This window comes from Falco punctatus (assembly GCF_963210335.1).
Source record: "Falco punctatus genome assembly, chromosome: 6".
Taxonomy (NCBI): domain Eukaryota; kingdom Metazoa; phylum Chordata; class Aves; order Falconiformes; family Falconidae; genus Falco; species Falco punctatus.
In genome coordinates this window covers 32,867,582-32,883,137 of record NC_137585.1, presented here as the reverse complement: position 1 = coordinate 32,883,137, position 15,556 = coordinate 32,867,582, and the positions used below count along the sequence as shown (strand labels likewise).

Here is a 15,556-nt window from a genome sequence, read left to right as displayed (position 1 = left end):
TTAGTTGACAATGGGACAAACACAGAAGGAAATATTTAACTTGCTGATCCTAGCCTTTTAAAACCACAAAGCTGTTTAAGAAAGTATACTAATAAGTTACTCTTTCATAAAAGTGATAGCTAAAACCATTCACATTATTTGGAGCAAAATAAGAGGTTAACTGCTGCATCATTCCCATCCAAGTGAATGGAGAAAGTCCCACTCCACTGGGACTCAGGACTTCCAAGTCTGGTGGGAAAAAACAGCTAGAAATGCTTAAACCACATATCTTATGTAGCCAATGCAAAATATTTTTAATCTAGAAGGACTGGTGGTAGACTTTCACCACCACTAGATTTACTTCATAAGTAAACACAAGCATATTTACATAGGACTATTAGAAAAGCAAAACCAACATCAGAAGAACATTCAGCTCCAAGATGATTCAGACCTTTAAAATCTGTTGTTTGAAATATAGTAACACTCCTTTTTTAGGTAAAGTGTATTATTTTTAATATAGGGTGTCTTGGCCCTGTGTGGCTGTCTTCTATTGTACAATACAATGAACATATCCATTCTGCTGTCATCTTCCTCCCCCACTTCCATCTGTAACTTGCTGGGCTTAGAGTAAGGCTGAAGAGCCCTGTAGTACATTGCAGCCCAGGAGTATGTCAAAGTCCTTCTTGGCTACAGGAGCACTTTTGCTTGACTCTGCAGAAGCTGATAAACTGCAGAGGAACATGCTAGAGACTATAGATCCTCCCTGGAGAAAGAAGTCAAGAAAATCAGGAGTTTTCTCATTCAACTTATCAGCACAGCACAGTTGTTTATAGCCACCACTGTAGTGCAGTGGAAAAAAAGATGGAAATTTGGGGTAAAGAATGATCACGTGATCCCAGAGGTGATAGACTGGGTGTTTCTGTGTCACTGAACACACTCCTGATGCACGGTGCCCATCACAGTCATCTGCCAGGGACTGCGGACACAACCTGTGGGCAGGGAAACACACTCAGCACCCAGCTGTTTTCCGAGGTGGGCTTGACAAAACCAAACAATGTGGCAAGTTTGGAAGCATTCGTTCTGGTCTTAGCCCCAGCGTTTTTGGTTTTGCTGCTTAAAGATGAGACTCGGTGTATTTCAGACTGTATTTTCCTTCTGGTTGCTAAAGCATTAATGCGCCTTGGCGAGCGGGGTTGGATGCGATGCAGCACTCCCTCCAGCAGCTGAAGGCTGCTGTATTTAGCTTGACGCATCTATCTAAAATAGGCCTGTGTGTATTTAGTTAATCTTGCAGGCAGGCTTTCTTACTTCAGCAGCCTTGTGAAGTTTCTTTTAACAGGAGAGAGAGGAGTAGGCGAGGTGGGGGTGTGTGCAGTTTTATAATAAAACTGAAAGAGGCTGACAGGAATTAACATCAAGGTTACCTTGGTTTACTGTGGGCAACCTTAATAATTCAACAGAGCCTTTTAGTCAGGGCTTCCCCCGCTGTTCCCCACAGGGGCAGCTTCATGTATGAGTTTCCTGAGGCAATTCAATGTGCCAGCTCCTAAGAGACATGAGGCATAGGAGAGGACGGTGCCTCTCAAGAGCTAGAGCTGACAATCCCTATTAATGTGCAGGGAGGTTTTCCCCGGGAAGATTCTTTGATGTTTCTGACTCGGTCACAGGTCATGGGCCTCTGGCTTTACATGTCATGCCTCTGCCTTGAAAGAAAGTGCCACCTCTTTTGCTGAGCCCCAGCAGTCAAACTGCGTGACTGTTGTCCGCTCCCTCAGAGTGACCCACGGAAAGAGCAGGACGGTGCCTTTAGTTACCCGGGGCAGCTGCAGATCTTCTGAAGTCACTAGCTGGCATCTCCTGCTGTCGTGCTGTCATGCTGGCGGTGCAAGATCATCTGCCTTCCGCTGTGGTCAGAAAGGGAAAGGGGTCAGATCCAAACCTCAAACTCTTTTCATTTTAGTGATAATCCCATTGAAGTTGGTGAGAATTTTGCTTGAGCTAGAATGGAAGGAACTGACTCTCTTTTTTCTGAGATAGTTGCCAGTTTAAGTAAGTCACCGTGTGAATTTCTCTGTACACTCTGTTCTGCTAACTCGCACACAATATTGAAGTTTGGTAAACATTCCGGTGAAAACAAAAGTAATGAGCTTCTGTATTGCTGTGGCATTTCATCTTTCAGACAGAAAAGTTTTGTGGCCAGCTTTGGTTGCCTGGAATAAATAACAGTAACATGCTGTTAACTTGTGATACCCAGACCTCATGATGCTCCTTCAACCCCACTGTTAGAAGGAGTCAGCCAGCAACATTTCACTGCAGCATCTCTCCACTGAAAGACCACAGCTCATCAGCTGTGAGGCACACTCTGGAAATGTCAACTTTGAAAATCTGTTTGGAAAAGAAAGCCTACAAATGAATGTGATATTTGATACAACATGTTACAAGAAAATTTTGAATATTTGTAGTGCTGGTTTGGAGCAAAAAATATTTTAAAATGGCAAAATTCCTTTGAAATGAGCAGTCTGGTTTTCAACCTACTCTTACAAATACAAGAATTTTTCTCCAGACCATTCTTAGCCTGGCTCCATATGTCTCCCTGCACTGTAATTCCTTCCATACGACCATGGCTGAAAAGACCTTAGTGCTTATGTTCTGAAGAACCTACACCTTCAGCTATGCCTCTGTCAGTCTGTCTTTCTTCCATCTCACTGTTAGATGGTTTTGATCTGCTGAGGACCCTGAGGTAGTTCCGAGGTGGTTGTCCTCCGGCTTGAAAGGTGAGAGGACACCAGCAGGGTTTAATTATTAGTGAGGCATCTACAACTGCAATTTTCTCCAGAGCCTCCCACACCTTGGACTAATGGAAGCAACAGCTGGTTACCCTCACATGATGCTGTAAGGCCAGCAGATTTTGCCAGAGCAGATTAGGTGGTGAAGAATGAATAGACTCTTTAGTTGTCTAACCTCCTAAGTGCATGGTTTTATGTTTAGCGGTAGAGCATCAGGTAGGCCCTGTTTTTTTAAAGATGCCGTATCACATACCTGTTTTATGATATGGTCAGTTTTAGCAGCTGGTGGAGGAGGTGGAATAATCATCAGCAGTAAATCTTTGTGAGCCTCCAGCAGGTTCTGCGCTTCCCCTTGGCAAAACTGAGTTTTCTTTGCTAACACAAAGCAGTTGTTATACTTAGTAGGTGGGAATACTCATTTACTAACTAGGTTTTTTCCACCACAGTTTCTCCACCCAGAATGTTCCTGCTGCTGTTTCATTAATATTAAGGAGCATCAGGTAGCTGCTGTGATTGCATGGAGGTGCCAGCAAAGACCAACAGTTTGATTGAAGTCTGCAGCCTTGCTGCTGCTTGCTAGCAAAGAAAGCTTGGTGGGCTGTGGCTAGCAGCATCCCCAGGGGATGGGCTTTGCCATGAGGCTCAGTGACGAACAGGCAGAGGGGGGGCAGGGCCAAGGCTGACAAACCAGCTGCCATCTCCTGCATCACTTGGCAATGTTTCTTGTTCAACCTTCAGGATAGCACAAACTGAAAAATCAGCTCAGGTAGGAACTGCTGCCAGGCACTGACTAGCCCTGCAGATGATGCACTGGCAGCAGCTGCTGCTCAAGATCTAGCTGCCCAGGAGACAGCTGCTGCTTTACAACATGAACATCTGAGCTCTTCTGGGATGCTTAAACAAGTGTCTTTGTGTTGGGCTATCATATGGTCGTGCAGTCCCTGCTGGCTGGGGGATCATCACAGCCAGACAAAATGCTGTTTTCTTCACCCAGGTTTTCAGGGAGCTGCTGCTTTGCTCCTGCTGCAGTGGTGATGGTTTAGTTACAGGGCTGGTTTGGACACACCAATGAGTATATACAAACTAGCTTTGAAGCTGGTTTTTTCAACCAGAAATTATAAACTCACAGCAGGAGTTGTTGGGAGAAACTATGCAAGCTTGCACTATGTGGGAGGCCAAGCTCAATGATCCTAGTCTTCAAATCTATTTGATTTTTTACAAGTGCTCTGCAGTGCTTTAGTAGTAATTGAAGAGATCCAAAGTGATTATCCTCTTTTCGAAATGAGATACTAATGATGGAGAGCAAAGCAAGAAAAGAGCAAGTGATTAAGCTGATAATAGTGAAGGACTTTTATGAATTTGTTATCATGCAGTGTACATTATTATTAGTGCTTACAGTATGACCCTCTCTTGCCTTGGTTTTACATGTGGATTCCCATATGAAGTGATTTAACCAGGGTTCTTCCTACAGCTCTTAGGAAAATACATGTGGATGTGCAGGGCCTATCGCCAACATGTGAAGGTGATTCATATACTTTGATGGAGTTCACTGATGATACCAGACTATCATAACCCCATCACTGGAACATGTTTAGATAATGGTTTTGCATTGGATAGGAATGGGGATGGAGATCTTTGTGTCTAACCTGGCTCATTATAAAAGATCACCCATATGCTACCTTCTTAAATAATTAACATCTTACAGGTATCCACAAGAGTTTTTGCAGTGATCAGCTCTGAAACTGGACTCTGGCGGCCTTAGCAGCTCTCATTTGAGCTGGGAACTCTGTACATCCTTCCATGTTAAAAAGTAATACAGTTTTCAGGTAGATTTAATATTAAACAGCTGCTATACTTACTTTGTGTATCATAGAACACCTCTGCAACCTGTATTTATGCCACCACACATGTCAGTCTCTCTCAAACTTGACCCAATTTAGTCTTTCCACGCTTTATTTAACAGAAATATTGTTACAAAATTAGGTACACTAAGGCACAAAGTAGTTAAGTAACCTGCTCAAAGTAAAATACCCATAATAAAAGAATATAGAGAAAGGAACTGCTTTTCCTATCCACAAAAAATGTAAGACTGTTTTCCTTTTGTGTGCAGTCTTGAAATACAGAATAATGTTTTGCATGTTTTAATGCACGGACTGCCATACTGCAACATGCAGGAATATCATCTCTTGCATTTCAGCTCAAGCCTGTGGCAAACACTGACCGTGCAAGTGTAAGTGCAGGCAGAATTCGGCTCATCCTAACAAGGGGAGGCCAGGCTAACAAGGAGAGTGCGTAGCTCCGTGCAGAGCTGCAGGGAGTAAACATACTCCCTCAGCCTGCTGTAGTTAACGTCTTGCCACCCATGCCAGCCTCTGAAATCTTGAAGCTAACAAGTTGTGCCCTGGGGTTTGTCTGGGGGTGGGTTTAGCCATCTCTATGACTGCGTAGGGATGCAAAGTGATGCAGTTGTTACAGGGTGGCCAGTTTCAACATGCAATGTTTTAAACCCACTGGCCTTTATCAACCTGAAGGCTTAGGTGACTCTGTCTGGGCAAGAGCTGAAAATAAACCCAGCAGAGCAAGGCAGTTCTCTAGTTATTACTCAGAGCTCTGCTGAGTTTGTTTTGGACTCTTCAACTGATCTTACAGTCTCCTCTTGGGCACGTCTTTTTTTCTGTAAATACTATCCACAGTAAAAGCGGCTTTTGTCAGTAAGCTTCAGTCACATGGGGCTGCACCACTTATCCTAATCAAATACAGACTGTCTCACAGAGGAATAGGAATACTTAGCAATGCTGCTTCTATTGTTAGCTATATCATAATACAATTATGGAGAATTAGCGACTGCCTACCTGTCCTGCTAGTCAAGACACAAATGCAGAAAGGGAGGCCCCAGTGTGGCTCTCAGATAACTCTGAGATTCCTAGGATGTCCCCATTTCTGTTCTGCCCGCTGCAATGTTTGTACTCCCTGTAACCAGTTAGTCACGTCATACGTGTGTGCGTACCCAGCCAGAGCTTGCACCAATGTGTGCGGCTCGAGTTCCTCCCAGCTGCAGAGCCACCGCCGGTTCTCCCTTCCCCTCTTCCCCTTCCTTCTCTCCTTTCCAGGCTTGGGAAAGAAGTTCAACGAGTATGGGAGAAAAAGAAACTAAAACAGCTGTGCAGATCAATCCTTTGCATTCCCTGTTACAAAATGGTTCAAAGTGCCACGTTTTTTCCTCCAAGAAAACTTCCCCTTACCCCCCAACTCATGGTGGCTACGTATTGACCAGCCCTTAAAAGGCTTGGTGGTTGGCTTCTTAAATAAGGCTGGTCGATTTCGTAACCCTGAAAAGCTTTGTGATTCAGTTATTGATCAGCAGGGGAAGCAGAGCTCTTGAAGCTGCTCCTGCCTGGGTTCAGTGGTGCAGCACCGAGGCGTGCTAGCTGAGCCTAACATCTCTGCGCGCTACAAAATAAACTTGTCTTCTTAAGTGAGGAAACCAAGTCACTGACACCGAGTGACCTTTCCCCAGGCTGATGGCATAGGACTCTGTTAAAATCACGTGCTATGTTTCCATGTCCAGGCTCAGCCCACTAGCCTGATCTCTCAGGACTTTGTCTGGGTCCAGAATCTATTCTGGTTCCCACACTCATGTATTATATTTTCTGATGCTTTTTGCCTAAACATAATTTCCGGTGTTTGGAGGCAGTTATGGAGGGCTCCTGCACCGTCCAGCACGAATGCAAAAACCGGATAGGCAAGCAGACAGGAACCGGGAGAGAAGACAACTTGATAAAGGACAGTTAGTGAAATAAGCTAGTGAAATAATTTATTATTAGGTTTTTTAAACATATTTTCTAATTACAGCAGTGCACCTCTGGTGATAAAACTCTTTGTCAACACAGTATCCCTATGGAGCCAACATAAATTCTTAAATGGCATTTGAAACCTGGCCAGATACTTTATTAAGGAAGAGAAACACCTTCCTCCTGACCATTCTGCACAGGCTCCTGCTGGCACCATGAATACATGTGCCTTGCAGCTCCAACCTGCAGCCATGCTAAGAGCAGGATCTCACGGACATTTGTGAGGCTGCAGCTGGGAAGCAGGCACTGGTGACATTGCGAAGAGTGGGGTGCTCAGTCCAGCTCTGAGAGAGGGAATTGTCACCCTTGCTGGGGTAAGAAGTGTGTGGGTACATGGTGCAAGTAAAAGGGGTGTATTGCACAAACCCACACAGCTTTTCATGTGTCTCCATGTGATCAATAGCAATGATGGGGAAAAAAAAAAGAAGTGAAGAAAAACATCCCTACAAATACTCAGCACAGTTTGGGTTGGTCATCGTAGAGCTTGAGACAGACGTAGCCAGTTGGACTCCTACAGTACTCCAGATGAAGGTCTACTAGTCCCCATTTTCTCTGCCTCTTTGGGAAAAATAGTCTAGCCAGTCAGTCTTCTACCACTTCTACAGCACATGAAATAATTTGGCATCAAGCTATCATACAGTTGCATCAGAAATCTTCCCTAGAGTGCAGCAAAATGTTGTCTTTCTCTTCCATCATCAAAATAAATCAGTAACTGCTCAAATTCTCAGCTTATTCTCTTTGTATTGGGTGCTGCTACGTGAGATAAGCACATATGGTTAGAAAGCAAATGAGCACCTTGTTGCTTTATTTTGCCACATACCTGCTGTTCACACTATCAGGCTGCATAAATCTCAGGTATTACAAGGGGTTCCTCACCATATGGGAAAAATCTGAGAAACTGGGATATGATGGTGTCTGGAATGGTTTGGGGAAAGCGATGGTGGTGTGTGGATGCAAATAACAGCAAAACTTAGATGGACTATACTAGCACTGTAGATGGTTTAGAGGACTTCAGATGTTCAAAGGAAAATTCTTTAAACCCCAGAAGCATAGAACATTAGGGAAATAAATTGAGGTTTTGTGGCATTTTAAAATGAGTTAGAAGCATTGATGCAAGAATTTCAGAGTTGTGTTTTAAGATATGTTATTTGGAAATATGCAATCCATTTTTGTCTTATAAACATATGTAAAGTAATACAATTTGTGCTCCAAACAGATAATCCTTCTTATCATCATCAATTAATTAATAATTATCTAGTAGGTGTATGTTATGATGTCTTAGTGAATTGTTTCTTCCCTTTCGTGACCCATAGCACTTTTTCCGCCCCCAACATATCTCGTTAGCTCTATAGTAATAAAATAGTCTGTCTACCTGCATTTTAAATAACCAGTCTGTTGTGGCAGAATTGAAATACAGTAGAAAGAAAATAGCATTTGAATGAGGAAGAGTATGTGATCATAATCAAAACAGGAGCTCCATTAGCACTGGCCAGGCTGCTGTAGTTTCCTCTGAGAACCTGTGAGTTGTCAGTCCCTTAGGCATCTTTTATCTGGATGAGCCCTAATGCATATTGGCAGGCCCTACATACTAAACACATCCAGCTTCTTGATTTTATTCAGATCGGCACTCTTCAAAGCAACGCGTCTCTCAGCTGAAGGAAAACCCTGCTCTATTAATGGCACGCCCAGTGCTGCTTTCACTCTTATCACCATGAAATCAGGACTTGTATGGTTACTGCAGGAAACTTAGAGCATGTCTCACAAACACACGTGAACTGCATCAGATCAGATCCAAGACTGGGAAGGAAAAAGACGGAGGCTTCAGAGCTTCCTTCTTACCCTTTCATCTGTTTAATATACAGAATTTATCTCTATAAATTCTCAGGTTTGCACTGCTGTCTCTTGCTTTGCTGTAATATAATCATGAGGAAACACTTTGGCATGTGTATAAGTATTAGCCTTAATGGAAGCATTAGTGTCGCTATTGCTCGTGGTGGGAATGACCACAATACTCTAGGGAAATAAGAAACGGAGGCAGTATGCCAATTCAAGTGACTTTCCGTGGGAGATGGCTCTATAGTATTCAAGGATTAGCACAAGATTTCTTTGCCCCATACTGCCTGCTCCAGTTGAGCTGGGTCTGGCTTTGCTGATAAGCAAGTGTTGGTATGGAACAGAGACAGGCCACAAAAGGCCTCCTTAAGCTCATTGACAAGGGGATATTACCACTGAGACAACACTGTGGCCGTTAGGTGCCAACAGGATTTCCACAGTGAGAGTAAAATGAGGAAATAATGTATTGGTTCCAAGAAGCAGCACATCACAGTTTGTTCTTGGGCGTATTAAAGCCATAGCGTATTACCATAATATTCAGATTTATTTTTCACCAGAAAACATTTGCTATTGTTCATGGCTTTAGTCATCTTCCTTTGCAATCTACTTGAAAGCCTGATGATCTTACAACGATCATTTTAGACTCTTTTTTTTCCCTCCTTCTTTTCTTCGCTTGCTATTATGAAATAACAGGCTAAAGAGGAAACAGACTAACTAATTTGCTGTGCTGGGTGTGATTCTTGGGAAATGGTCCCATTTGCACTCAGATTGGTATATGCACACCCATTATCCTCAGGACCGGGTAAGGCAACCCCCCTATGCTGAAACTGCTATATAGAAGGCATTGACAGCTTTGCAAACTGAAAATATAAATAAGATGTGTGAAGCCTAGACTTTTCCAGTTAACTAGCCACCCAAGAAAGTAGAGAGGATTTTTTAAGGTCTACAAGAAAGCAGCAATAAGACAAAAGAATTGTTGCACCTTTATATGTATTAGTGGCTTAATGAAGCATGTTAAATTTGGTAAAGCGATTTGTTTCTGACAGAGACCTTCTGGGATCTCTGAGAATCTCTTTAAACAGAGAAATTGGATATACAAGGCACTGACTTCTTGCAAAAATCCTTAAAGAGCATGTTTCCAAAGGAAATCACTGCTGCTGTGAAAGGTAATACAGAATTTGGGAAGCAAGTGAAATTCTCCTGAACGACTCTCTAACATACAACAGGGAACTCGGGCTCTAGGTGACATTATCATCCTGATGGCATGGTGCCACTGCTCCCCTGCCATGCCACCGCCTTCAGCTACAGGGTCTTGCCTTCTTGCAACTCCCTCAAAAAGACAGAGCGGCTCTGCTGGTGTCAGTCACAGCAGATACACAATTTCCAGAAGTGTCTCCGGCACGTGGATGCACAAAACCCTCTGATTTTAGGTGGAATTTGTGCTGTAGATGTACACGCTTATGTACGTGCTTTGGGGAATTTCTACCACTGTCTGCATTAGAGCTGTATTGCGTTAATGACGCTTGAGAAAGCTCTTTGCAAACTGAACACCAGCATGGAAACTCTCTGCTTTCCTCTGTTCTTTGGAACTACATACAGTGTTTCCAACCCTTACGCTTTTGTATATGCTTCAGGTTTACAAAATGGGGTGGTGGGGTATCCTTTTCCTTTTCTTTTCCAACCCCTATTGTTTTAATTTCCTGATTTATGGAATTTCAGCTTGCACTGAAGAATACCGAAAAATATTTGAACACATGAGCCTCTTGAGTCCAAAACTGTGACAAGTGAGGTAAAACCCCAACAAAAGTTCTAATTAATTTCAGAACTAATTGTTTTATTGTGCTTTCAATTCTTCCCAAGAAATATCAAGCTATGCCAAGGAATGCTGAAGCCATTGAGGGTGAAAAACTGAAAGCTTGACAATAATAAAAAATCTCTTGCTTTCCTCTTTTTGAAAACGCATGTAGAAAGTCATTCAGCTGGATTTGGAGCTACCTAACATGGCTGTCCCTCCACAGAAGTTCACTCCCACATTTTGTCCGTATGCCTGAGGGCTGAGAGGGACCCAGGGGAATATCTTAAGACTTGAGTGCATGCTGAAGGCAATCCACAAAATGGATGTGAGGGGTATCAGTAAGTGGCTGTTGCCAGGTAAGGAGCATCCCCTCATCTTTCCATCTGCCATGGGGCAGCAGTGAGTGTTTAGTCCCTTATGGCAAGGTGGCAGGGCAATCTCTCCGCGTTGTTTTTCCACCTTGCTGTTCCCAGCATTGCACCGTTGAGGCTGTTGAGCAGGAATCAGATGCAGGCTGGCGCAGTCGTGTCAGTTCATTACCTGACAGCATAGATAACAAGCTCAGGGGAAATCTAAGCATGGTTAACAGCTACCAGCCAGCTGAGTTTGGTTCCCTCTGGATGTTACTGCACATTAGAAAGTAACCTGACAAGAGGTTTAAGTGAACGCTTCGTTCTTGTTTTCTAACACATGTCAACAGGTTTTCTGAGATAACTTGCATCTCTGTGGTGTATATCCTTGAGAAAAAGCAGGTAGATGCCTGGCTGCTGTCAACATGCTGAGGGAGCAGATTGCTTTCCCTCCCTTGCCTTTCCGAAAATATCAGCCAGGAAGTTTAACCGCGTTAGTAAGGGGCTGACGGTGCCAGCCTCTTTGCTGTTGTTTTCAAGGTCAGCTCTAATTGACCTTCCTCTTGCTTCATTTGGTTGCTCACATTGTTTCCTTTTGATTCCCTGACTTTAATCTCATTGTTGGGATTTCCGCATGTTCCTGCGTTGTCTTTTGGTTAAACCGATTCCTGCTTACTTCCTCCCTTTCTGCTTGTGCCTTCTCCTCCTTCTCCTCATCCTCCTCTTCCCTTTTCTCCTGCCTGCTCTCTTTCCTCAGGACTCACTCATTCTCCTATGGCTTGTTTATTATTTCCCCATCCTGAAATAAGCCTAGATCCCCAACCTGCAGCTCCACAGCCCAGGTGCCCACTGTTATCCCATCTAGCTTTCGGGAGCAGCTGCTTCATACAGCAGCAGATTATTCCTGTGTGGTGGGAGGCAGCTGCTGTATTGCAGCTTGAGGAACTCAATAGGTCCTTCTGTCTCACCTAGAAGCAGCCCATGTGCCATATTTCATCTGTGCAGGGGGCTACAGGCCTTCCTATGGGCAGTTTTATGCCTTGCACTGTGTGAAGTAGGTGACTTGTCTCATGTGGGCCATAGGAAGACAATGGCATACACAGAGGCAAGGTACAATTTGATGGTGTAGAGCCAGCAGCTCTCCTACCTGTGGCTCTGGAGCAACAAAATACCACTTAACATATTTGTCTTGCTTCTGAAGGAGGTGTTGGCTCCTGGCTTTGTTGAACTTACAGCCCCGCTTGGCTGTTAGGGTGGGATCTGTATGTACACCAGGTGGATGCTGTGCTGCAGGAGACCTGCATGCTGTGAGATCTGCGCAGAGCCAGATTTGGCCTGAGGTGGTGAGCCCTCAAGGATGTCCACGGGGAGTTTCAAGCAGTAGGCAAATGAAGTCCTAACTTACTCAGCCTCTGCCTATACGAAAACATCTACAGCTGAATGTTAAGTAACAGCAAGTGCGCATGATGCAGGAGCAGGCGATGAGTTTTGCCAGTGAGCAAAGGAATCTGCTGGCAGTTTACACTGCCCCCATTGCAGAGAAGATCTCCTCTGTGGTAGCACTAATGGCAATCAATAAATCAATCCAGAAAAGCCACCAATAACTTCATTTAAAAAAAAAAAACAACAAAAAAACCAAAAAAAACCCCTCTATTTTAATTACATTACCCAGCTCATTAGAAAAATGTACGTAATGAAAGGAGGGCAGTCTGTGCCATTGCTTTGACAGACCCAAAGTCAAAGTTGTGGCAGGTTTGCCATCCCCTGTCCCAGAGTGGAGCCAGGCATTGCTCTCTGCTGCAGCAGTGTCACTCTGTTTGAATTTCACCTCTGCATGCTTTGCTGGAGGGAGATTGCCCTGTGACATCAGTCGCTTAGGTTTTCTCTCCTTGCTTCCCAAGCCGATGGCACACAGCCCAGACTTCACAGCAAGTGGCGGCAGTGCCAGTGGGCAGAGGGGATGGCCAGCCTGAGTGCAGTGTCCCAGCCTCTCCAGGCAAGAGTTCTGCCAGCTTGCAGTGGCTCCTGGGCAACACCTTCCAGCACCAAACCCCTGGTGGAAAAAAATGATGGGTCACTGTAGATATTGCTGTTTAGAAGGGTCCAGGAACTGAGTGGTTGTGGCCTTGCAATAAGTATAGTAATTTTTTTATTGTAAACAGTACACCAAAGGACACAATTTGGGAAGCCCTGTTGCAGAGGAAACCTGCATGCCTTCCAGGTGCATCACAGGGTACACTGGCCCTTCCCAGATCTAGGACAACCAACCTATGCCACGTGCCTCCGTGCCCTTCTTCCTGCAGTGCAGGGCAGAGCAGAGACATTTGCCAGTTCCTTACTTGCTGATGCTTTGCAAGGAGCCCGTGTTCTTTGGGAGTATGCAAATCTTGCAGAGGAGGAAGCAGCCATGCAAGCACCTGGCGGGGGGGTGGAGAAACACTTTGGAGAGTAAGCAAGTCCCGCTGGACCCTGTCCCGAGGATACTGGCTTGTGAAAAGAGCCTTGTCTGGCCTGTATGGCTGGGGCCAGGTTCCCTCCCGTGGCTGAGAGCTGCCACAGCAGGAACCGGCAGCTCTGCGATGCTGTGCAAAGCGTGCAAGGGGCAGGCGGCTCGTGATAAAACCACTTCTCCTGCGACTCGTATCGAAATTACATGCCACCTCGTGCCAGTTAGTGCCAAGGTCCTCCAAAAGAGCACGCCTGATTGCTGTACACAGTAACGGGATACTCATTTGGAATCCTTCTGACAGTAGACTCATCCCTGGGGTGCTCCTCTGAACCAGGACTGGACCTACTCTTGAGCAGCCTGTCATTAAAGTGGGGGGATTTTTCTTACTTGTGTTATGCAAGGTAGAAAACAGGTTCCTAGGCAGAGGACAGCACAGCACATTTTTACCCAACCTGTGGTATATAACCCCCACAAAGTGTAGGCTCCCTGGCCATCCCGGACAGGGAACAGCGGCTGGCTCTGTGCCGGCACTCACGGTTACTGCGCTAGGACACAGGCAGGCCAAGTGCTGTGTGGGTGCATATGTGAGGTGAGTAGCTAGCTCATAATTCATGGATACTATATGTTACCTGCTTTTTGGAATAATCACTGCGTAAACAGTCAGTGCTACCGAAGTGCTCACCAGTGCTCCCGTTTGCTGATGTTGTGCGGTCACCGGGTGTGCCAGGACCAGGCGGGAAGTCAGCACAATGCCTCAAGATATGGTATCGACTGTAAATATGGCAGGAAGTCATTAAAGATTTCCTGAGCTATTCCCTGGGAAAAGACAACCTCCAGGCTTCAGCAAAGTCAGAGGAATTGTACTGCTAGGGTTGAGAAATCAAAAGAAAAGTTGCTCCAATAAACCAGTATCAGCAGCTTCAGCAGGGAGCCGCAGAGCCCCCACTCCAGATGGATTCTGTGCCCACGGGGTCAGAGTGGTGATGGATGATGAGATTTGGGGGACATGTGCCAAGGGACTCTTTGTAGCTCGTTTACTTCAGGAAGGCTCATCTGAGCCTCCTTAAGGCTCTGGGGCTGAGAGGTACAGACATAGACAGGTCCAAGTACTTGGTCTCCCTATAGGTGAAAACAAATGACAGCTAATTTTAAAAAAGCTGTTTCATTGCTCCATGAGCTCTCAGCCACAGCTCTGGGAGGGAGATTTGTAGACACTGAGCTTTCTTGGACCAGCTGGGGAAAGACAGTTTACTGCCATCGAGAGGCAATCGGAGACTGGAACAGAGGTGCGAGCCCGAGGGAGGCCAGACCAGGCAGGTGGAGGCAGGGAGCCCCAGCGGTTGTAGGGGGCTCATTCAGAAAGACTTGAAGGGCATTGGGGCATGATTTAATTATGATACCAGGAATCCCTGTGACACATCTCTCTTGATATATGGGATGCCTTTTACTTCTGTTGCCGCAGATATGTCTGTTTTGAAAAACATTTGTATTTTACCAGCAATATGTTTCTCTCGTCCGACCCCACCCCGCCACCTTAAATCTCACCAACCAGCCTCTGGTCAAGACTCAAAGGCTGTCTCAGCAGGCAAAAAGTCTTGGGGAATTACTGTGGAAATCTCATTTCTGGGCTGTGCCTACAGGTGAAATATTTTTTTTAAAGTAACTATTAACTCTGTGAGACTATTTAACTGCTGAAAAACAGTGTTCTGGGCAGAAACAAAGTCATCATGCTATGATCAAGGGAGAAGAGACAGATAGTTATATTTTTCAGTGTTCATTTTCTCACTGGAAAAGTTGAGCAGAGTAACAGACCTTTCTTCTTAAAACTAGAAAAACAAAAAAAACAGCAACAGGGAAAAAAAAAAAAAGGCAGTATGTGAAGATTAGACAGCCAAACTTCTAGTTTTGAGTACCTGCAAAAATTCTACAAGTGAACTTGTAAAATCAGGTAGTCTGCTATGTCTAGCAACCACCAGCAGGCACCTGGCTCCAGGTCTAATGTTGAGTGCAGAGAGGAGCAGGGACAGAAACAAGCACTTGAAGCTGCCACTGCACTTGATCAAGATGCACGAAGGGATTTTTCTACTATTTAACTTCTACATGCTATTTGGATTTAAGACCTTTGTTCCTTAAATTCAGAGCCGTGCTTACAAGCCTGCCAAAGATGATGCAACTTCTTATCATATTGGATCATTTGCTGGTTATTCTGTAACCAACATGTGTTATTTCTTACACATGAAATACCAGAAATAAGCTGTCTCTCTTTTGAAGATTAACATTTACAGTCAGAAGAATTTTTCTTTCTCCACAGTGAACAGTTATAGAATTGTTAGCCTTTAAGCTAGTGCAAGCTGGTCTGCCCAGACCAGAAAATGTTTTGGGATGAGAGAGCACCATGAAACATACTTTGTCCTATGTGTTTCTCTGTTCCAGTGTAGCATACTGCATAGAAATTGGTAGTCTTTTTTTTCCTCTCATTGTTGATTAAGGTACCCATTTAAAAGGCCAAAAGA

At 44.6% G+C, this 15,556-nt stretch overlaps 1 protein-coding gene across 2 annotated transcripts in view; it reads left to right on the top strand.

Annotated features, from left to right (window-relative positions):
• The window catches only part of SYN3 (synapsin III), a 216,224-nt gene that overhangs the window by 14,807 nt on the left and 185,861 nt on the right, over positions 1 to 15,556 (top strand). The window contains exon 1 of one of the 2 annotated variants that reach the window (XM_080393312.1): positions 822 to 15,532. The exons of the other annotated variant lie outside the window; for it this stretch is intronic. The gene's annotated coding sequence lies outside the window, so the exon portion shown is untranslated. Of the gene's footprint in view, positions 1 to 821; positions 15,533 to 15,556 lie in introns of those variants that run through there. 2 annotated transcript variants of the gene reach the window in all.